The 22,713-nt window shown below is 41.1% G+C and overlaps 1 protein-coding gene across 6 annotated transcripts in view; it reads left to right on the forward strand.

The window, feature by feature from the left end:
- APP (amyloid beta precursor protein) overlaps positions 1–22,713 on the forward strand; it is a 256,472-nt gene that overhangs the window by 82,257 nt on the left and 151,502 nt on the right. The gene's annotated exons all lie outside the window — the stretch shown is intronic.

Consider the following 22,713-nt stretch of genomic DNA (forward strand, 5'->3'; position numbering starts at 1 on the left):
AAAAAGAAGTCATGTCACTTAAATTTCACATACTCACATTGTCCCCTGCTTTATTTTAAAAAGACAAAAATGCCTTTATAGATTTAATAATACTTCAGCTGAATATAATGGGTATGTTATTTTGAGTTTTTTAGTTTCTCTCTCCGAATATTTGGAATTGCTCCTGTGCTACCAGATCTGAGGGTCTGAAGCATTTACTTTTCTGTGCCAACCAGAAAACAGCTGCTTCCTAGTTACATCTATGTAATTCAGTCTTGGAAATCATCAGTTTGTTGTTTTAACATAAACTTAATATGAAGAACCATAATGTTTCCAGCTAACCTCAAGCTGTGCCTTTTGTCGTGGAATTTTTGTCTTCCTGATGTAAATGATTACAAGTGATTATGGTGAGGAAACAAGAAAGAAATTGACTTTCATCCAGAAGTTCTCTTTCCACTCTGGTAACCTGTGAGCACCTTTCTCAGGTGGAGTGGCTTGGGTCACCTCCTACAGCGTCACTTCTTCCAGCAGAGAAAGGAAACGGACTTTCCTTTTTGTCTTTAGAACTCAGTTCTCATCATTGTATTTCCCCAGATAAATAACACACTTAAGATCATCCTGTCTTGATTTTGCTTACTGTTCTAGGCAGTAAATAACTTTCCAAAATGCTATAGTAAAAAATACGATTTGTGTACAACAAAACTTGTGCAAGATTTTTGGGGACGTAGGGCTCTGTGTTCTGTGCCATGCGAATAATTGCAAAAGAAGGCAAATATAAAACATAAGGGAAAAATTTAGAGTGGTGCAGACAGCTCTGATTACGGTCCTTGGGGCAGGAAAGTGGTTAAACCCAGCATAAAAAATGGAATTCACTGAATTAACTTAGACCCTCACCATGAAACCCCAGTTTTCATTATATTTTCATTAGTGGACTACAATTAAAAAGTGAAGTAAATAATATGTAAACCATATTAGACATAGACTTAATACCATCACAAATAACAGGAAATGTTTTTTAAACAGATTTATTTATTTTAGAGAGCGAGCACAAGAGCGGGGGGCAGGGGCAGAGGGAGAGGAAGAGAGAGAATCCCCAAGCAGAACACAGAGCCCAATTCAGGACTTGATCCCAGGACCCTGAGATCATGACCTGAATGGAAATCAAGAGTCGGTTGTTCAACCAACTGAGCCAGCCACCCAGGCGCCCCAATGATAGGAAATTTCTGATATATTTCTTCCCTAGGAAAAGAACTAAAAAATTCTTTTTTGTGGACTTCCAGGTTTTTCAGTTTTAATGCTGTGCATTAGGTACCGCTTATTTTTGTAATATCTCTAAATAGTACCCATTAAAGTAGTAACTATTGTGAAGGGAAGAGTTAATTATGTCAAGAATACGGAAGTAAAATTAAGGAAAATGATTTCTCTCAAGTATTTCAGTGCATTTTTTAAAAGTAATTTGATGTTTGTACACAATGAAAGGATTAACTGAAAAGCATTGAGGAGAAAAAGTGTGCTCGTTTTTAACAGTGACACAAAAAAGCATCGTGAATGTAGGAAGTGACATAAAGATGACAGTGAATCTAAAGCCTGGCTTAAGATGTACTTCGGTTTCAGTATCAGAGGATCCTATGAGATACTTAGATTTTAGTACTTGACCCAGAAAACCCTCAATACTTGTTTTACTGTAGAGTCTAAGGATAAGTTCTCTTAATCTGAATGGCTTCATTAAACGTTCCCTCTTCTCCACATCGCATGATAAATTTTAGCTCATACTGGAGATATGTCCCAGGAGTCTTTTTTTGCTCTTGTTCCTCCCATACCCACCCCTATCTTTCCTGCCTGTGAGTCTCAGGCTTTAGCTTCGAAACCTGATGGTGAAGGGAAGTCCCATGGCAATGGCTGCTCGGCCCTGGGAGAGCTTAGAGTGGTGGCAGAGTACTGTTGGAGACTTTGGAAGAGGGGCACGCCTGAAGGATGCACAGAAAATAAAGCAAATTTTAAAATGGAGGCAAGTGTTAACTCCAGAAAAAGAAAACCCAAAAGGTGAAAAGTGACAAAGTTGTAACATAAAAAGAAAGAATACATCATCATTGCCCAGGGGGTGGGGTCAGGTGTGAAATTTCACTGTCATGGCAAGAAGACCGATCTACAGTGGAAAAAATCAAGAAAAACCGCTATTTAAGAACAGAATTCAGAAATGGGGGGAGAGGAAGAGTAGGTAGCAGAAGTGACCCCTAAATGAGATGGCAGTCAATGGTTTTTATTACCTCTTCCTGCTGTGGAGAAATTTATCAAGTAGGTCTGTGGCAGGAAGAAGGCGAGTTTAAGGCTCCCAGGCAGTTTTTCTGATGTAGGAAATTTCTTTTAAAACTGAAAGTTGCAAGTCACATTACTGTTAGAGGAGTGTCCTTATTTAGCTGCCTAAACTTTGAGGTGGATAAAGCTAAACTCTGATTTAATAGCTGAGCTTCTTGTGTGGTATGTATCGACTTCACGAGATGTTTGCTTTTCCTTGGGTTTAATTTATGGCTGTACAGATACAAAATTACCTTTATACCTGTTTTGCAGAATGTAGGGCAGACTGTCACGATGTTAGTTGTTGTAGAGGTTTGTATTTGTGATCCTTTTCGATCTGGAAATCAGCTGATCTTTTCTAATTTAGTGATAGGTGTTTGATCATGTTGAGGAACCAAACTCAGCATGATCAAAAGTAACCTCCTCTTCTCTGGAAGTTTTCCCCTTACCACAAATCTGTTTAAAGTCCCAGTCTTAATTAACCTGCCACTTCATGACCAGACAGTATGAATTTTCTGTATAAGTAGGATGAGGGATTGGTGTAAAAACAGGAGTTAGGCAGATGATGGTTGTGTGAGCTGGAGCGTATGAGAGAAGCATCTCCAGAGGGAGGCATTATATCCTTCCTAAGGCGTATGTAGAGACAATGAAGAGACATGAATTAGCAAACATGCATGGGAAGGTCCCAAGGACAGTAGTTGTGTTGGTAGTATTGGTGCTTAATGTTGGAAAATTAGAACAGAACTAAGAGGGTCAATTATTGAAGTTTGGAATAGTACAGAAATCACCTTTTTTATTTGGGATGACATGAAATTTTTTTGGCTATTTTATGTGGTGTCCAGAAACCTATCTCACATTCAGTGTGGTTTTATTGATCTTGCGCGTGTCATTAATACGCTAAAATCACCTGCGAGCTATACCCATTTTTTTAGTGCTTGTTACAGTGTACATTCTGTGCATCAGGATAAATCCTTTTATTCTATCAATTCTTTTAAAAGGTGATACAGTTGGAGTAGGGAAAAAAAAAAAAACCCCGCTTCTACTCTGGAGTAATATTTCCATAAACTGTAGTAACCTGACAATATAGCTCCTCATTATCTTTCAGATTTTACTGGCAAACCCATAGGAGGATAATAGGTTGGAAGAAAGTATTGCAACCAGTGGATTTGATGGCCTGATGGGGCAAAGAATAATTGTAGAGCTTTACTGGGGATAAACGGTACATGAAGCTGAAGACTAAGAATGTTTTCCCTTAGTGACCATAAATTTGGAAAAAATTGGTTTTTTGCCTGAAATGTAAACTCTGCAGCAGTTGGGACTTTTGCTTCATTCACTGAAATATCCCCAGGGCTTTGAGGGTGTCGTGGCACAGAGTAGCTACTTAGTAGCTGCCTATGGAATGATTTGAATGGAGGATTTAATGTGAATATGGAGAAAAGGAAGGAAAAGTAAAAGAAGGAGTAGCCCAAACACTAGGCAAGGAAAGGAAAGGGCATAAAGCATCAATTTCACATGCCTAAAAGAATCTCTGAGGTTACAGTAAATGTCACTTACTTTACCCAGTATTGATCAACAGAGGAAAGGCAGGTTTTATTTAACAACCAAAAAGTCAACACAGGAATCTCTGATTAGGAAGAAACCAAGTTTTTCTGGGATCCAGATAAAAGTACATTAAATGCTTATCTCTAGGAGATGGGGGTCTAACCTGTTCTCCACGTGTCTGGTTTAAAGCCAGCAGATGCCAGAGGCATCTGTGTTCAGAGAAAAAACATACCATTTAGATGGTAGTTCATGATAGTTCCGTTATCCTTGGCTTTTAATTCTAATAATAAAGGATTGTTTTAGCAGAAACCCACTTCTAAATATCATTTATAATGGTGATGGAGTTTGGAAAGTTCTTTCAGATTCTCATGTTGTATCTGAAGAGTTAGGGTCATATTTTTGAATACTAACCATTAATTACTATCCTATTTAAATGCCTTTAGTAAGTGATGAGATGTATATGGTGTTTAGTAGGCACTTGATGTGTAGATGTAAGTAAATCTTTATGTGACATTAAAATTTGGGGTCATCCTATTGGTTTATTGATTAGGTACATGCATTTTCAAGACTGTGTCTCCTAGCTGACATTCCCCTAAACCATACCCTTTAGTATTAACTAGTTTGCTACGAATATGGTGTACGCCCTTGTGTGTGTTTATATCCCAAAGGTTTGGCTGTCACTGAAGATCCGCCTTCTTTATTGTGTGGTGTCTTTATCAGCTCAGAATTGCTAGATTCCTATGAGTGGGTCATGTGGCTCCCTCTTCTTGTTTTACTGAGAACTTAGAATTGTCAGTCAGGGGCGATGATGTTCTGTATTCTCTAAGTGTATTTAATACACTGGGGACTCATGTTCAGTGTGCCAAGAAGTTATGCCATTTAAATAATTTGAGCTTATTTCTCTTTTTCCACCTTTGTTCTCATTTTAAGTTCTTAGAATTCTCAATTGAGTCTAAATTCATAGGAACCAGTGCACATATGTTCTTCAGTAGATTTTTTTTTTTTTAAGATTTTATTTATTTATTTGACAGAGAGAGACAGCAAGAGAGGGAACACAAGCAGGGGGAGTGGAAGAGTGAGAGGGAGAAGCAGGCTTCCCGCTGAGCAGGGAGCCTGATGTGGGGCTCAGTCCTAGGATCCTGGGATCACGACCTGAGCCAAAGGCAGATGCTTAATGACTGAGCCACCCAGGCGCCCCTTCAGTAGATTTTTTTTTTTTAACTGTGTTGTCTACAGTCTTTGACTTTGTAAGTACCTTTGGGAATAGACCCTTCATTTTACTTCATATGTCAGTAATTTTTAGCCTCCTCATGTTTCTCTATTCTTCGGAGACCCCTGGGCCCTCACATTAGTTACTTGACCCCACATCTTTTTTTTTTTTTTTAAGATTTTATTTATTTGTGTTAGAGAGAGAATGGGTGGGGGGAGGGGCAGAGGAAGAGAGAGAGAGAGAATCTCGAGCAGACTCCCTGCTGAGCATGGATTTCGATGTGGGGCTCCATCCCAGGACCCTGCGATCATGCCCTGAGCCGAAACCAAGAGTCAGACGCTTAACCGACTGAGCCACCCAGGCGCCCCTTGACCCCACATCTTTAACTTCCACCGTCGCTCTACTCACTCACAGCTGCACCTCTTGACTTGACAGGATAGTCAGCCATTTCTGTTTTGCTTTCCTAATTCTCGCTTCCTTCCCAGCCAGCTGTTAGCAGGCATCCCTCCCTTGAACTCCATGGAATGGGCTCTCTGCTGGCTTTCTCATCAAATCCAGCAGACACTTCTCTGTCATCTCTAACCTCGCAGTGGTATCTACCCCTGTTGGTCGTTGCCTTCTTCCCACACCATTATTACATTGGTGCTTCTGTTTTTCTCTCAGCTGACTCTCATTCTCCTTCTCTGGCTCCTTTTTCTGTAGCCCACTCGAAAAATCCTCCATATTGGCTGGCGTTTTATAGGAGTCCTCCTGGATTGTTCATTTTCTTGCAATACACATAACTTACCAGGGAACCTCATCAATACAGTGGCTCCTGAAGGGCTGGCTTGATGATTCTTGAGCTGTTAATCCAGGCCAGGCCTCCCAAGTATTCACTGGTCATCAGACTCCATGTGACTCCCAGAGTGTTGATAATAAGCCTTGTCCCTTAGCTCTTAGCTCATATGGACATTTCAGCTGTGGTGTATGTGAGTTTCCTATCAGTAATCAATAAATGATAAATTTGGGCTTTTCAGATTAAATGAAGACTATACGAGCATGGACTATGCCTATTCCATTTTTCTCTCTTAGTTTATTGTACCATTTGGGATACAGATCTGTTTTAGGCAAAGGATTGGATTGTTTTCAGATTCTTTTAAAAGTCTCCTGGACCCTGGATTTCATGCAGAAGAATTAATTGGATTTGAATGGGCTTAATGTAGAAACTCTGATACTGATGCAGAAATACACCCTGTATTTGGCTGTAATTATCAGTACACCAGAATCAAGGGTTGTTTGGTTGTTCTGCTTTATCTGCCAGTCAGTGACAGCTAATAGCAAGAATACAATGAATCAAGCTTAAATCCCTAGGGACTGTTTATGTATTCACTTCCACATTTTTTTTTTAAAGAAATGGAGGATATAATTATAGAAGTCAAGAAACGGATGACAGGCTGAACCTCAAAAAAAAAAAAAAAATGAAGATAGACATGTAAGCAAAATCGTCTCTTAATTACACTTTAAATAAGTTTCTTGCTATATATATAGCTAAATAGATATATATAGCTGTGATCTCAGTGTTGGAATTAGCATCTTCCACTGTGAGGATATCTTACATTTGTGCTAAAAGTGTAACTGGAAAGAAGAGAATTAATTGCTTCTGAAAGCAAAACATGGAAAACTGTCCTAATGTAGGAGTATCAATTAAACAGCTGTCTAAATGAGTAAAAATGTTATTTTTTGTTGCAGTTAATGCATGTTCATTTGTACATGAGAACTGTTATCAAAGATGTCTTTTATACTTACTTGGTTGTGATAGTTGGCTTTTCATGCCATTAGCTCTGTTTTTCCAAAAAGGTAGCCTCTGATCTATAGTCTTGAAATATATAGATAGGTAGGTAGGTAGGTAGGTAGGTAGATAGATAGATAGATAGATCGATCGATCTTCATGTAAATAGCCAGCTATCCAGACAGTTTGAACATCAACCAAAAATGAAACATCTGGAATTACTGTATAATGAATGGCATGAGTAGGAGGGGTGTCAAGCCAAGAGAGGGAACTGACCTTTTGTTTCTTTTGACTGGGAGAAAGGTAGACATGCCTTTGAATAAACAGTGCATTAAACCATGAAATGGATCACTTTAAACTCAGGTAATGGAGATCCAATGCCCTTTTAGCCTTATACATTACTAGAAAGTCTGCGTTTGCCCAGAAAATGGCAAATCATTTCTACTTTTCTTAGAAGATTGTGATAACCAGTATTCTTACCAAAAATCAAAAGTCTGCCCTCAGCTTTTTTCTAAAACCACAACATTTCCGGGTTAAAACAACTGAGACCCTAAGTATGATTTTTCCTCTAATCTACATTTTAGCCATGTTTATAATCTTAAGCAAAAGACAGAAACTGTATTATTTGGAATGAGAAATACTCTAGAATTACCCCCTATAATGATAAGCCTTAATCATACACAAATTCCTCATTTATAAACGTGAAAGCTAAATGAGAGATCTGCCTTCCTCCAACACTTTTATGTGCCTTCTATGGACAACAGGGCCTCCCTTTGAAAAACTAGTTAAGATTTAGTTTGATTTAAAGGCTGAGCTTCTGCGTGCCTGGAATGCTTGCTCTTCAAAATATTTGCTCCCTGGAGAGGTCCACTGAAGACGGAGTTTTCATGTGACTTTGGATTATTGACCTGGAAGACCATTTGGGTCATGGAATGGGCTTTGGCACAATTCCACGCTTTCTGGTTGACAAGGGCCAGGAAAGGAGGGCGGGGCCGGCTGTGTCGAGTCGGGAAGAAGGAGTCTGAGAATGTTTAAAGCCTGAATGCACCTATCTGATGCTTTTGCTTTTGCTTGAGAGAATTTTAAACTGCAGCATCTTTCACTGTGCACTGCAGCTTGTGGTGACGCACAGCTAAATGATTTGGCATCGGAAAAATGCATTCGCTCTTTGCCTGGTGTGTAAAGTTTGAATGACAGTCGTGTTCTGTCGGAAGAGAACAGACGTTTTCGTTATAAAATTCATTCAAGCAGAAAAGTAGCAAAGTGAGCAGAAATTTTCATTTACATCCGTGATTGAAGTTGTAGTGATAAAAGAAAATCACTAGGCTTAAGAATAGCCTTGTTCTCATTCTCGCACACGACACAAGGAGTTTTGTCAATACAGACATGATACGTTACTGTGGAAGGCTCTGATTAGTAGGCTCAGATTTTGCGTATCCTTTAACTGACCTTAGATTTTTCTAGGGTTTTTTGAGTTATCTTTAAAGAGATTACAGTATTGCCTTTTTTTTTTTTTTTAAAATCGGGTCCATTATTTGTTATAATGTGGGCTTTATGTTCCATTATCACAGAGATTCACAGGAATTTCTTAGCTTTTACTTGTGAGTATTAGCAGGTGTAGACAGATAGCTTAGTTGGCCAGTCTTAGAAGCCATGAGATACTGGATTAGAGACATGGGATCTGAATTTTCCAGGGGGAGTTTTCTGCTAAACAGTGTGTGATACACCCCTTGGAAGCCTTAATGTGTTAATTTCCTGTCCCAAACCCTCTTCCTTAGAAGTCCAGAAATTCAATTATTTCAGTTCTCTCAGGAGTGGTAAGCCCCGGCAGATTGATTTACAGTAATGAAACTAAGCCTTGTTTACAAATCAGAGTGGCAATTTCTAAGTCCACAGAGGAGTGATAAGACAGGGAGAATTCTAATTTAGCTGGGCCCCATCCCCATTGAAAGAAAAAAATCACGATTTTTGAAACACGTCTCCATGGAACTGGGTAAATCTCTAAAACATATTTTTATTGAAGAGCTTAATGAATCATGTATCCTTATTATATTTATTCTATTAGATATTGTGTCCTTCTTCCCTACAGAGTGTTGCAAGTACAGTGACAGAACTCTAATCCTTTTTTCTATGTTTTAACAAAGTTTTGAGGACTTAGCAATGTTCTGGTACCAGTAGAAGGTTGTGCTAATTCCAAATACCATAGCATAGCAAGCTCTTTTGTTAAATGCTGTAACGTCTTTTTGTTTTTCCTGTTGAAATCTCTCTTTATCTAGTTCCTTTTGCCCTAAGTAGCTTTGCATCTTTCAGGATATATTTTTTTCCTTTCCTGAGAAGTTTTGAGTTGGAAAAACCCCTGAAAAATAAATCAGTATTTATTCCTCTGATCATTAGAGGACAACTCCATTGTCAACTAAAGCTGGACATTTCAAGTCCAGGCTGTCACAAGAGAATCCAGAAGGGACACTTACTAAGCTCTCTGGGAGCACAGTGTGGCAGTTGGGTATTAGGAATCTCAGGCATACAAGAGAGAGAAGCTGGAACAACTAGTTTGGGAACTATCTAGTTTGGGCATCATGAGCACACGGGGAGGTAGCTAGCTGGTTATAAGCACTGGTGGTGAATGTACGTGCTATGTGTCCCAGGCCAAAGTGGCAGGGAAATGGAGGGAAGGCAGGGAAACATCCTCTGCTGACCTTAATGAGTGATGAAGAGTCCAGGGACGCAGGGTCATGAGTCGTGGGAGCAGGTGGAAAGGAGTGGGGAGAGCTAGAAGGTAAGTTTCTGCTCACGAAATGGTTTACCAGAGTTAAACATTTCAGAACATTTCTTCGTGTGACATGATCTGAGGTCCAGCTTCAGGAATATGGATAGTTTGAGTGTAGTTGAGGTACCACCCATGGGGCTTAGGATATGAAATAGTGGCAAATATTAATTGAGAAAGTAGAGGCATTAGTTAAGTGAGAAAGGGGACCTGGGTTTTATAACCAAGTCGAATTTGTTTAGCAGTCCCCACCATGTTTGGTTCCCCCAAATTGTTGACTGTTGTTTTTCTTCCCTTATCTTGCTTCCACATAAGATAGATGTTTGACCCAATGAGGAATCGCTTATTGTTCTTTGGCTACAGTTCTAAAGTTTCATGGTCAGGTGTACATATGCTAAAAGCAATACCTTCTTAAGTAGGTGTCCAGCTAGGGACTGGAAATACCAACTGAAAGGTCATCATTGAAGGAGTGGAGGAAGTTGTTGAATTCCTAGACATGGGTGATACACAGTTGACTCTTGAACGACGTGGGGATTAGGGGTGCTGAGCCCCTGCATAGTCAAAAACTCACATATAACTTCTGACTCCCCCAAAACTTAACTATTCGTTGTCTACTCTTGACCAGCAACCTTACTGATAACTGTTTGTTAACTTCATATGTTATGTGTATTATTCATACTGTATTCTTACAATAAAGTAAGCTAGAGAGAAGAAAATGTTATTAAGATCATAAGGAAGACAAAGTACATTTACAGTACTGTACTGTATTTGTTGAAAAAACTCTGCGTGCAAGTGGACCCACTCAGTTCAAACCCATGCTGTTCAAGGGCCGACTGTATCTGAGTGAGAAGGTAGGAGTAGAAGGTAGAGGGCAATGTCTTAACTTTAAAATCAGAATTATTAAAAGATGAATCAGTGAAAGGGAAAGAACAAGTAGCTTAAGACAGCGCATGGAAGAACAGATGTTGTCTCCATAGTTGGAAAGCTAGAGAGGACTGAATTTAAGGAGCAAAATGCTGTGGTAGGGAAAACGGACAGCGAACTTGAGAGCAGTTGAATGCGCTTGTTGCTATAAACCTTGAGAGAAGACCTGAGGAAGATTGTTCCAGCAAGGCCGATGGTAATGCGTTGGAAGGTATAGTGAGGGGCCTGGAAGTGACAGTCCCCAGCTCTGTTGAGAAGTTTATCGGTGAAGATGCCTCTTCCTGTTGTGATGATAGCCTACCTCGCACGTGGGTTTCTGAGTATGGTATGTGGAAAAAACAGGCTGTGTATTTTTACCTCTCTGTATAATTTAAGGTTTGGGTAGTAACTGATGGTTCTCTGGCCTCACGGCGCATCAGCCTGATTGGTATTTTGTTAGCAGTTATATGGCTTTTTAAAAGCCCCATATATAACCCTAATTAATTGCATCTTTAAAATCTATCAGGCTATGAATATTTTAATAAGGTAGAAAGAAAGTATTAGGAGAAAGCAGCCAGTGAGGATACTTGTGTTTTCAAGAGACAAAATAAAGAATCTAGGAGGCTATCCCCACACTATCTGCTTCTCATTTTTTATAAGATTTTATGTATTCACTTGAGAGAGAGAGCACGTGTGCGCGTGAGTGTGCACAAGTGGGAGGGAGGGGCAGAGGGAGAAGCAGGCTCCCCGCTGAGCAGGGAGCCCGATGATGCGGGGCTCCCTCCCAGGACCCTCAGATCATGACCTGAGCTGAAGGCAGACACTTAACCAACTGAGCCACCCAGGCGCCCCACACTATCTGCTTTTCAGTTCAACTCTCAATATCCAGCACTGAGCGAGGCTAGAGATGAGTGGGTTTGGGTGTAAAGGAAATCTGCCTTATTTCCACCTCCAAATTCATCACACACTCTATAAATAAATATTAAAAGTATGAGAACTGCAAAAAGAGAAATGAGGGAAAAGGGCTGTTTGCTGGTAAATAGGCTTAATGGTGGTAACAAATTGAATTTTAGTGCTACTCGTATCAGTGATTAAAATGTGTGGCATTCTGATAGCATATAAGAACTGTGAATACAGTCTCTTCAGTGTATTCAAACGTAAGATTGATTTCTCTGTTGAGGCCTGTATCTCTGGATTCAGATTTTACCCCATAACCTCAGCCTGTCCACATTCAACGCATCACTCCTCGAAAGATACTCCTGATCTCTGAAATTTGACCCTAAGCTAGTGCTGCCCAATGGTGGGCCGCTAGCCCCATGTGGCTGCTGAGCATTTGGAACGTGGCTAGTCCAAACTGACGTGTGCCGGAAGTGGAAAAGAGGTACCAGTTATTGAAGAGTCTGGGAAGTGGCGGGGAGAATGTAGACTGTCTTAGTAATAATTTTTTTACATTGATTGCACGTTGAAATGGCAAAGTTTAGGATATACTGCGTTAAATAAAGCCTATTACTAAAATCGACCTTCCTAATGTGGCTGCTAGAAATTTAAAACTGCCAACATGGCTTACATCAATTTTGGACAGTGCTGCTCTGTACTGGTTTGTGCGGGACTGTGGCTTGTTCTTCTGCAGCCTTGCGAGGAACTGGGTGCACAGTGGTATTCCGCAGTCCTGAGTAGTAGCAGAGACGATCTCTTAAAATTAAACCAGATCGTTTTAGGTTTTAATGTTTATCCTTGTCCCGCATCCTATTTGAGCTTCTGTGGCCCAGAGATATCGTTAACCTCACCTTTTCATACACGGAAATCACTAAATCCTCCTGAGTCACTGCGTCATTTTCTCCCCTTCTGCCTTCAAATACAGAATTCTTTCTACCCTATTCTCTTATAAAGAAACAAAAGACAAAACAGGAGCAAGTTGGTTCTCAGGGCTTGTGAAAAGGCACTCCATTCTTAAAATTGTGCCAGAATGAGAAATCTATGGGACAAGACCCAGGCTTACAGAAGGAAGGCAGGAAGGATTTGATTATATGTTTTTAAAAGAAGAAACCAAGCCAGTCACCAAAAAGACAAATATTTTATGATTCCAGTCATATGAAGTACCTAGATTCGTCACATTCGTAAAGACAGTACAATGCTGGTTTCCAGGGGACTGGGGGCAGAGGAAAAGGGGAATCGTTTAATGTGTATAATGTCAGTTTTGTAAGATGAAAAGAGATTGGTTATACAATACTTGAATGTATTTAACACTGCTGAACTATACACTTAAGAATGGCTAAACTGGTAAGTTTTATGTTATGTGTCTTCTAACACAGTGAAAAGAAAAAGGAGAAGACAAGCCAGGGGTGCCTGGTTGGCTCAGTCAGTGGAGTGTGTGACTGTTGGTCTCAGGGTTGTGAGTTTGAGCCCCACATTGGGTGTGGAGCCTACTTAAAAAGAAAAAGAAAAGACAAGCCATTCTAAAAAGTGTTTCCTAATAACCTGTAACTTAAAAAAAAAAAAAAAAAAAACCCTTAATAAGATTAGTTATAATGGATTACCTTAAGTAGACCCTTGCTACCTGAACAAACAGCTGAATCGACTCACTTGGGAGCTTGTTACGCAGGCCGACTAGGTCCCCTCTTGGACTTGTCCAATCAGAAACTGCGTTTTAACAACATCCCCAGGCGATTCGTGTCTGTGCTGAAGCTTTTGATCGATGAGCCACCTGAATCAGAATCCCTCTGGGGAGGTCTGTTTTTCAGGCACGTCCCACACGGCCAAGATCAGGTGTCAGAGTGAGAGGCGCTGGGATCCTGGTGCTGGGGTGAGAGGGAGGATGAGTCTGTATTAAAATCCAGCACACCAGAGTTTGCACACCCCTGATCTGGAAAGATTTAACAACCATCATTTTCATAATTCCATCTTTTAACTGATGTTGGAATGATTACAAGTGTAAGTAACAAAGAAGCCCCGTTACTGATAAAACCAAGAATATGAGTAATACAGTAAGAGAGAGGCAACAGGAAAAGCTGCCCATGTAGCCTAGCTAATCTAGGGTCGGTTGGCCAGGAAGCCGTGATGCAGAATTTGTGGAATGTTGTAATACTTTACTGGGGTGTAGTAAGCATTACAGTTCAGCCAGGCCTGGAGTCCAGCCTGACTCTGTTATGAGCTACACAAACATCAGTCTTCAAGCCTGAAATTGCTCATTTGTAAAGGGTAATTGAATTCTATGATGTTATGTTTACATTTCCAAGACAAGGTTAAACTTGGAAAGCAAAGCATCTCCTTTCTTACTGATATGTGGGATTATTCTGAAATAGAATTTAAGTACTGCGCATCACACAAATGATTCAGGGAGAGATTTGCCTAGAAAATCGAAAGCCAGGCTCTCTCTAGTCATTATAAATGCCATCGAAGAGAAGCCCATGCTTAGCAAGATTTTCTAACCCCAGTTTCTTTTCAGCTAGAGTATTCTCACAGACACGCTTCTGAAGGCCAGAATGTTGATGCAGAGGCAAATAGGTATGAAATCTTAAATGGAGACTTCCAAAAAAGTTCTTAAGAAAACTTTAAGTTTTAGACTTACAGAAAAATTGAGAGGATAGCCAAATACCCCGTTAGCCAGTTTCCCTTCTTATCAACATCTTCCATTAATACGGTACGTTTGTTACAATGAATGAACCAGTTGTGAGATATTGTCATTACTAAAGTCCATACGTTGTTCAGATTTTCTTAATTTTCAAGATCCCATTCAGGAAACCCATTCCATTTGGTTGTCAGATCTCCTTAGCCTCCTCTTGGCTGTGACGACTTCTCATACTTTCCTTGTTGTTAATGACCTTGGCAGTTTCCAGGAGTATCACTCAGGTATTTTGTTGGATGCTCCTGTGTTGGAATTTTCTCATGGTTAGACTGGGGTTATGGGTTTTTTGGAAAGAAGACCACAGGAGTAAAGTGCCCTTTTCATCCCATATTAAGGGCACATATTACCAACTTGGAATGTCACTGTTGATATCAACCATGATGGCTGGAGTAGTGTTTGTCAGGTTTCTCCAATGTAAAGTTACTCCCTGTTCCCACATTGTGCGCTATACTCAGGAAGGAAGTCACCCGCAGAGCCTACAATTAAGGAGTGGAGATTTATGCTTCACCTCTTTGAGGGCAGAGTATCTATGTAGATTATTTGGAATTCTTCACAGATTAGTCTCTTTCCACCCGTTTTATTTATTTATTCAGTCATTTCGACTTACGAATACATTGAGTTATAATCCAGTACTACTTTGTATATTTTATAGCTCATATTATTTCTGTGTCAGCCATTGGGAGCTTTTTTAGTTGGCTCCTGTGCTTATTGGACATAGCCTCTTTTTTTTTTTTTTCTTTCTGAACAAGATGCTCCAGACTCATCTTGTGTCTGTCCTGCACCAATCCTAGAATCAGCCATTTCTCCAAGGAGCCCTGGTTCCCTCTTATTGGAGAATGGTATTAGAAACCAAGATGTGAGTCTAGCACCATACCACCCCGAAACACGCCTGATGTCGTCTGATCTCGGAAGCTTGGTGTGCTCATTGCGACCAGACTGCCTTAGCCCCTGGGCCCTCTCAGCTGACAGAGCGAGCAACTGTTTTCATTATTTGAGACCAGTGTTATTCAGAGCCTTGGTCAAACACTCTTTCTGTCTTGGACCCACCCCAGCATTTACATATGTATATAAGGCTGTGCTCCCTTCACTTGAATATATCAGAGAGACAATTTAAGTGAAACTTCTGGTTTTCACTTTTTTTTTTTTTTTTTTCTGACTTTACCTTAGCATGATCCTTTTAGTGTCTGCCCTCTGGCAGATAGTTCTGAGGTGAAGAAGGCTGTGTGTTCCCGCTGCTATCTGGTAAGAGTTATAATGAATTGGTGGTGGTAGCCAACCGTCAGTTCTTAAAGCAGTATGTAATTCATCCTTTTGTCCTCTTGGAGAACCCAGTGACTCCCCACTCTGAAGCAAAACTTACCACCGTTTTACCCCATGGGGAGGTTTGTTGAGAAATATTTTGGCTACCCTGTAAGTATTCTTCCCATGTCTTGAGCACAAATGCCTCCCAGAAAAATTTCTGTTTGATAACATGTGAAAGTTAGAAAATAATGGTACGTAAAGAACAAATTCAAGAAAAAGTGTCCATGGAGTAAGACCCTCAAATGGTAAAATAAAAAAAATTGCCTGACTAAACATTTACCTACGGTTCTCGTTTTGATATGCATGTATGTAGGAGTGTAGGGTAACAAGCACATAAACTGAGGGTGTTCACCTGTCTGCACGTCCATGAGGGACAAATGGAAGGGTCTTGTCCAACCTGTTTTCCATCATCTTCTGTATAAAGTATCCTCTAGCTACTGGAATAGAAACAAGTTAGATCCTGACTCTCTTTCTCTTATGCCCTTACTTGATCCTTTAGATTCTACCTTTAGACTACATCTAGAATCTTACTTTGCTCACCATTTCTGTTGCTACCATCCTGGTTCAAGACTCTGTCATCTCCCACCTGGTTTACTGCAGCAGCTCCCTACCAGGCCTTTTTACTTCCAATCTTGACCTGTAGAACAAGAATAACTCACTTAGAAAACCACTCCAGAGTCCTCCTGTGTTACTCAGGGTTTCGGCCAGAGTGTGGACAATGCTTAATGCTCCATACAGTCCGCTCTCACTCACCCATTGACCTCCTCCCCGTCATTCCTCTCTGACAACACTGGTCTCCTGGCTATTCTGTGAACTCATGAGGCACACTCCTGCCTCAGGACCTTTGTACTGTTCCTTCCTCTGCCAGGAATGTTCTTCCCACTGATATCTTGATGATTTGTTCCCTCACTTCCTTAGGCCTTTCCTCAAATGCCATATTTTCAGTGAGGCTTTCCCTGACTACTCTATTTAAAATTTCACTTCCTCTGCATGACACTCCCCCTTCCCCTCCCCATCCCTGTCCCTTTCTCTGCTTTATCTACATGGTGTTTATTACCATTTGTTTTATTTTTTTTTATCTTTTCCCTCTAGAATTTCATTTAGTTCCATCTGTTTTGTTCACTACTGTGTCTCAGCATTAATTAAAAATAGAAAATATGCAACGAAGAGTTAGTGGATGAAGTACTGATTGCCAGGGGGGATCCCAGGAAACCCCGCCCCTTATAGCCAGGAGCAGAGCCCAGCACAGAAGGTGAAAAGATTGGTCACACGGATTCTGTGCTCATAGGGACTCCACCCCACTGTGTTGACCAGGATTGGCCATGACCATTATCCATTACATCATAAGCAATGCTCAAACGTAGGACTGTAGAACTCTTAACTGGACGGTGATAATGTCCTGAGACTAAAACCTCACTGCCTTCAGAAGGAGCATAATAGGTGATCAGTGAACAATGAAGAGTAATTGTTTCTATTCTTACTGACCGTAATTGGTATTAATATGAGAAACAGTAGTGGTTGATGAATGGATACTGGGGGGAAATAATAATAATAATAAAACTAAATACTTGAGCACCTTTGTTGTAGGCACCGAGTTGAGTGCTATCTGGCTGTTAACTCATCTTTTTCCCAGCTCCACCATTTACTCCGTATGTGACCTGGGCTGATTCTATAACTCATCAGGCTCACCTTCTGCCCTTAGGCAGTGAGATCATTGCAACCACCTCAGTGCATGGTTCCGAGTCAGGTGTGAGATGATGTCCCCGAAGCAGCTAAGTGAGTGCTAGGCACAGAGTCCAGAATTGCTGTAACTGTCCACATCTTACCTCAAGAGCCAGATCTGGGCCATGTCTCATCCCTCCTGGTGGAGTATAGCACAAGGAAGGAAACGCGCTTTGCCGTTACTCAGTGATAACGTTGCCGGAACGTTCTTAACCCCGACCCCCCTTCTCATCCCCTTTTCCTGAATCCTCTTTACCTCTTGAGGGATCAAGAAGGAAGGACACCCCTTGGGCAGAAGTCCCTAGACCTCAGACATTCCCACCATTTGTTCCCCATGATTCTCGCCAACACCACTTTAGTCTTCGCGAGTTCATAGAAACATTGTTTTTTTAAATTCTAAGATCTCTGTACCTTGAAGTTCTTATGTATGGCTCTGGAATCTTGTAATCAATCTGTGCAATCCCACTCTGACTCTGAACATTTGAGCAGTCTCAGCTGTGCACGATTTTGCTCTTTGCTCTGACAACCTGCACACCCCCCCCCCCCCCGAATTTCTCCCTGGGCCATGAATTCAGAGATTTGGTGGTTTTAGTTGTAGCACTTCATATTCACTTCTGTCTTCTTCCTGGAATTACCTGTCTTTTGAAAAGGCAGTGTAAAGAAATTGAAAACTACATTCCTGTATTTTAATTCCATGATATTGGAGACTCTGCTACTTGCCTACTTAATATTTATTTCCACTTCTTCCTTTGTAAAAGACGCCCAGATTTTTTTTTTTGTTCACAGTGACAATGTGCTCAGCTGAAAATACTCTCACGGATTCCCTTGCAGCTGACTGCGGCCAGATGACATAGTCATGGCATAGAGATGTAGAAAACAGGGAGGGAGTCCATGCGTGGGAAACAGCAAAGTTGTGTGAGGGCAAAAAAAAAAAAAAACCCAGAAAGAAAACCATCATGCTTTGGCCTGTTCCTCCTGTTTCCTGCATGCAACTGTGACCATTTTTGACCACGGAACATGAAAACAAAAGCCACCATGCTAAGGACGGCAGTACAGAAAGATTGGAATAGCCTGGACCGTGAGGGTGGTATTGAAAACCTGCACCAGCCTCGGCCTCCGGACCAGACTTGTCATGTGAGAGAAAGCACCCCATCAGGTCTCTAAGCGTGTCCTGTTCTATGCCATACAGTGCATTCCCAGCTATTTTATATGGCTTGCTAGGTAATTTAAACCTAGTTTTATTGTCAAATAGACTGCATTATACATGATAACGTTTAAGCATTTTGTAGTCTAACAGTGAATCTCCTTTGGTAAAAGCCAAAGGGAATTTGGCAAATAACTAATTTCCACCAGAGTTTAAATGACAGTGAGTTGAGTTACCACTCTTGGATGGAGAACCCAGAGACCCAAATTTTTAGACCGTGTCCACTGCCAGTTGGCTCTATGGGCAAGCCACTTGACCTGGGTTCTTTGCCTCCTGTCTGCAAAATGAGGTAATTTGAGCTACATAATCCTCTCAAAGACCACCAAAGAGCCAGTGGATTAAGGCCTGCAGAGTCCCAATTGAACTGGACAGCATTATTCATCTTGCCAAGACTTTTTGGCCAAACCCAGATCTTGTTCATTAGCTTTGAAAATCCCCTTTCAATTGGAGTGTGTGTGTGTGTGATACAAATTGTGATTTTTTTTTTTAAATAAGAGACTGGGTGGTATGCTTATCAATAAACTTGCACAGTATATATTGATGAATTTATCCACTAGGATTAAATGGTGCCAAATGTCCCAGAGGTCAGCATAAACAGGAACAGGATTTCTCATTATGGTACCTAATTCATTTTGATCTCTTTCACCTGAATTCTGTTAAAAATTGTGCGTGTGTGAGTGTGTGTGTGTGTGTGTGTGTGTGTTTTACCTGAAGGATCAGACCAAAGAAACCAGAAGGTTTATTTTAAAAATAAAAGCATACATACTTTTATAGGGAAACTCCAAGTACATACTGTTAGGTTTTTTGTTTTTAATTAAAAAACTATTTTCTAGAGCAATTTTAGATTCACAGCAACACTGAGTGGAGAGAGTACAGAGAGTTCCCATATGTCACCTGTTGTATCATAGATTTTTTTTTTATTTTATTATGTTATGTTAATCACCATACATTACATCATTAGTTTCTGATGCAGTGTTCCAGGATTCATTGTTTGCGTATAACACCCAGTGCTCGGTGCAGAACGTGCCCTCCCCAGTACCCGTCACTGTTGTTTGTCAGCTGTTAGCCAGTTTATGCTGCGAGGTCAAGGTTGAGAGTCTCTGATACCTGCTCCTGATTGTCTCATGAACTGATTTAATAGCCTTGGGCCAGCCATTTAATCTTTCCAATAATTGTAAACTTAAGACAAAATCACTTAGTGTGTCAGACATTTGTAAATACGGCATTATGATTTGACTGACCAGAGCCCATAAATGAAGCAGCCGTCTTCAAGCTTTTGATCACTTCCGGCCTCTTGTGTGGCCTGGAAAATCAGGACACTGAGGTATCAAGTATTCTTTTTGTTCGTTTGTTTGTTTTTGTTTCTGTTTTGTTTTTTATTTTATTTTATTATGTTAATCACCATACATTACATCATTAGTTTTTGATGTAGTGTTCCATGATTCATTGTGCATAACACCCAGTGCTCCATGCAGAACGTGCCCTCCTTAATACCCATCACCAGGCTAACCCATCCATCCACCCCCCTCCCCTCTAGAACCCTCAGTTTGTTTTTCAGAGTCCACAGTCTCTCATGGTTCGTCTCCCCCACCGATTCCCCTCCTTCATTTTTCCCTTCCTGCTATCTTTTTTTTTTTTAACAATTTGTTTGTTTCAGGGGTACAGGTCTGTGATTCATGAGTCTTACACAACTCACAGAGCTCACCATAGCACATACCCTCCCCAATGTCCATCACCCAGACACCCCGTCCCTTGCACCCCCACCACTCCAGCAACCAGCTGCAGTTGATTGCCTGTCCTGAGAAACCATGAAGAGTCCACCTGGGGAAGGTGTATAGGCTTTGGATAAGATTACTTTTATTTTCCATTCTCCATCTCATGTGGGATTTAGTTTGGTGGTTGTGGTTTGTTTGCTAGTATTCTGTGTCAAAGTAAAAGGGGAAAAAATGTGATGTCACTTGCATTATTCTTTCTTTCCCTAAACTGTGTATCTTAATGTTCATCTCTGGGGCGAGGTTATTATCTGCTGAGGGCAGGTGGCCGTAGACACGTTTCTTGGCAGGCATTTCTCCGCTGGGAAGTGAGATTGATACTAGAAGAGGTCGGTCGCACAGCTGTTGTGGAGCTGAGTGCAGTGTTGCCCGTGAGCTGCCACTGCCATGGCGTAGGCTTCTAGGACTCGTGGGTTCCTTTCCCACAAGCAGCACCCGCAGCCTTCTGAGGGCCTCACATCTCATAATCCCTGCATTCTCTGTGACTCACAGTACCATGCTGTGGGCATCACACCTTGTCTTAAAGATTTAAGGAATGACAAGATGAAGGGCTCTTCATCCCCTATGATTCGCTTAGGTTTTTATCTAAATACTATTTATTAAAATAAGTCCTTAAATATCATGAGACATCTTGCGTGTTTGAGCTAGAAACAGACTCAAGTTTAAACGCCCTTATGGACACAAAGTTTAAAAGAACCCTTTTCTGTAACGGGAATAGAAAAGGGTTTTTTCCTTCCCCCTCTCGAGGTCTTCATCACTCTTTATGCTCCTTTTCAGAAAATGTGGTGTTAACCTGCTGTGAAAGAAAAAAAAATCGTTCCTTGCTGGAGTGTGGAGAGCTTGTATTCCCTCCTTATTTGGGGTCGTCGGTTTAAATCTGTTCTTGCCTGTCTTGCCTGAAGGATGGCAGCGCCCTACTCAGCGGTCTCCCTACGCAAACTTGATTAGAGTTTATTTGAAAAACAAACTTGAGCCTGTCATTCCTGTTTCAAGTATCCTTTGGCTTACGTTGCCTCCAAAGTGGTATCTAGAACTTTGGATCCTACAGTTAGGAGTCCAGCATTTCCTCCAGTCTCATTTACTTCTGCACTTACCTGGTGTTCCAGCCACGTTGGACTTTCGCCTCCTCTACAAATATGCCTCGCCCTTTCTTTTTCCTTTCTTTTACACAGGATGTGCCCTCATTTTGAACTGCCTTTGCCATTCATCCATCCGTCTATCCAGGATGGTCATGTTTGCCAGAACTGGGCCAGGGATCAAGAGTGGAATGCTAAGATAGATGCTGTCCTTACATCGTGGAGCTTCCATTCATTTTCTACACGGCATACCCCTCCTTATCCCTGTAGATTCATCTGTGATGTTGTTTCTACTTTGAGTTCTTTCCCGGTGTACCTAAGTGGATATGTTCACTTTGTAGCCTCACCACCGTCTTCATCACTATTACAGCATTTATTTTATTTTTTAAGATTTTACTTATTTGAGAGAGAGTGAGTGAGTGAAAGAGCTCAAGTGGGCGGAGGGGCAGAGGGAGAGGGAGAAGCAGACTTCCCGCGGAGCAGGGAGCCCGACGTGGGGCTTGATCCCAGGACCCTGGGACCGTGACCTGAGCAGAAGACAGACACTTAACCGACTGAGCCACCCAGGCGCCCCTCTATAACAGCATTGAATGTCTTCATTCATCAGGACATCTGTTGCGTCCTATGTGCAGAATCTATGCTAAAAGCTAGGGTGACTGTAGTGAACAAAACAAATAAAAATTAAGCTCATAGCTTACATTCTGTAATTATCCAAACTTTTATCCTCATAAGAATGTAAGCGTTCTTGTAGGACTTCATGTAATATCTTTCTGTCTGCAGTACCAGTTATGCTAGAATGAATTTGCATGATATACATTTTCTTTAAAAATACAACAAAAATCTGGGGCGCCTGGGTGGCTCAGTCGTTAAGCGTCTGCCTTCGGCTCAGGTCATGATCCCAGCGTCCTGGGATCGAGCCCCGCATCAGGCTCCCTGCTCGGCAGGAAGCCTGCTTCTCCCTCTCCCACTCCCCCTGCTTGTGTTCCCTCTCTCACTGCATCTCTATCAAATAAATTAAAAAAAAAAAATACAACAAAAATCTAAGGAGCAGTGTTCATAATTTAATTGAATTAAACTGTGTGTGTGTCACATATGTAACCGTTTGTACATATATAGATTTTGTTTGTTTAGCAAGTAGAAAAATGCTACATTTTCTGTTAGCTTACAAACAGATGAAATGTCCAAGAAGGAGGGATGGCCAGTTACTTATATTGTTTCCGCTCAAATGATTGCCTCGTGTCAGTCTGCATTCTTTCCCCTTGTTGCAATTGAATGGCAGCTCTCTGTATGATTAACTTTGCAGTCAGAGCTTCATAGTAATCAAATAGATTTCACTTAACACATGGGCGAAGTATTTAACCATCAAGGTTGATGTGGCAAGGAACCGAGCTCAGGACATAGGACCCAACATTCGAATGGTACCAGCCTTTCTTGGATTGATTACTTGGTCATTCAAAAAGCTGTATACCTTCTGAAGTCTTTTAGCCCATCTTTCCTTGATAAGGACCCAGGGACAAGAGCCCTGTGACACAGATGGAATGACGTGAAGCG

Source organism: Halichoerus grypus, chromosome 1, assembly GCF_964656455.1.
Source record: "Halichoerus grypus chromosome 1, mHalGry1.hap1.1, whole genome shotgun sequence".
In the NCBI taxonomy this organism is placed as follows: Eukaryota; Metazoa; Chordata; class Mammalia; order Carnivora; family Phocidae; genus Halichoerus; species Halichoerus grypus.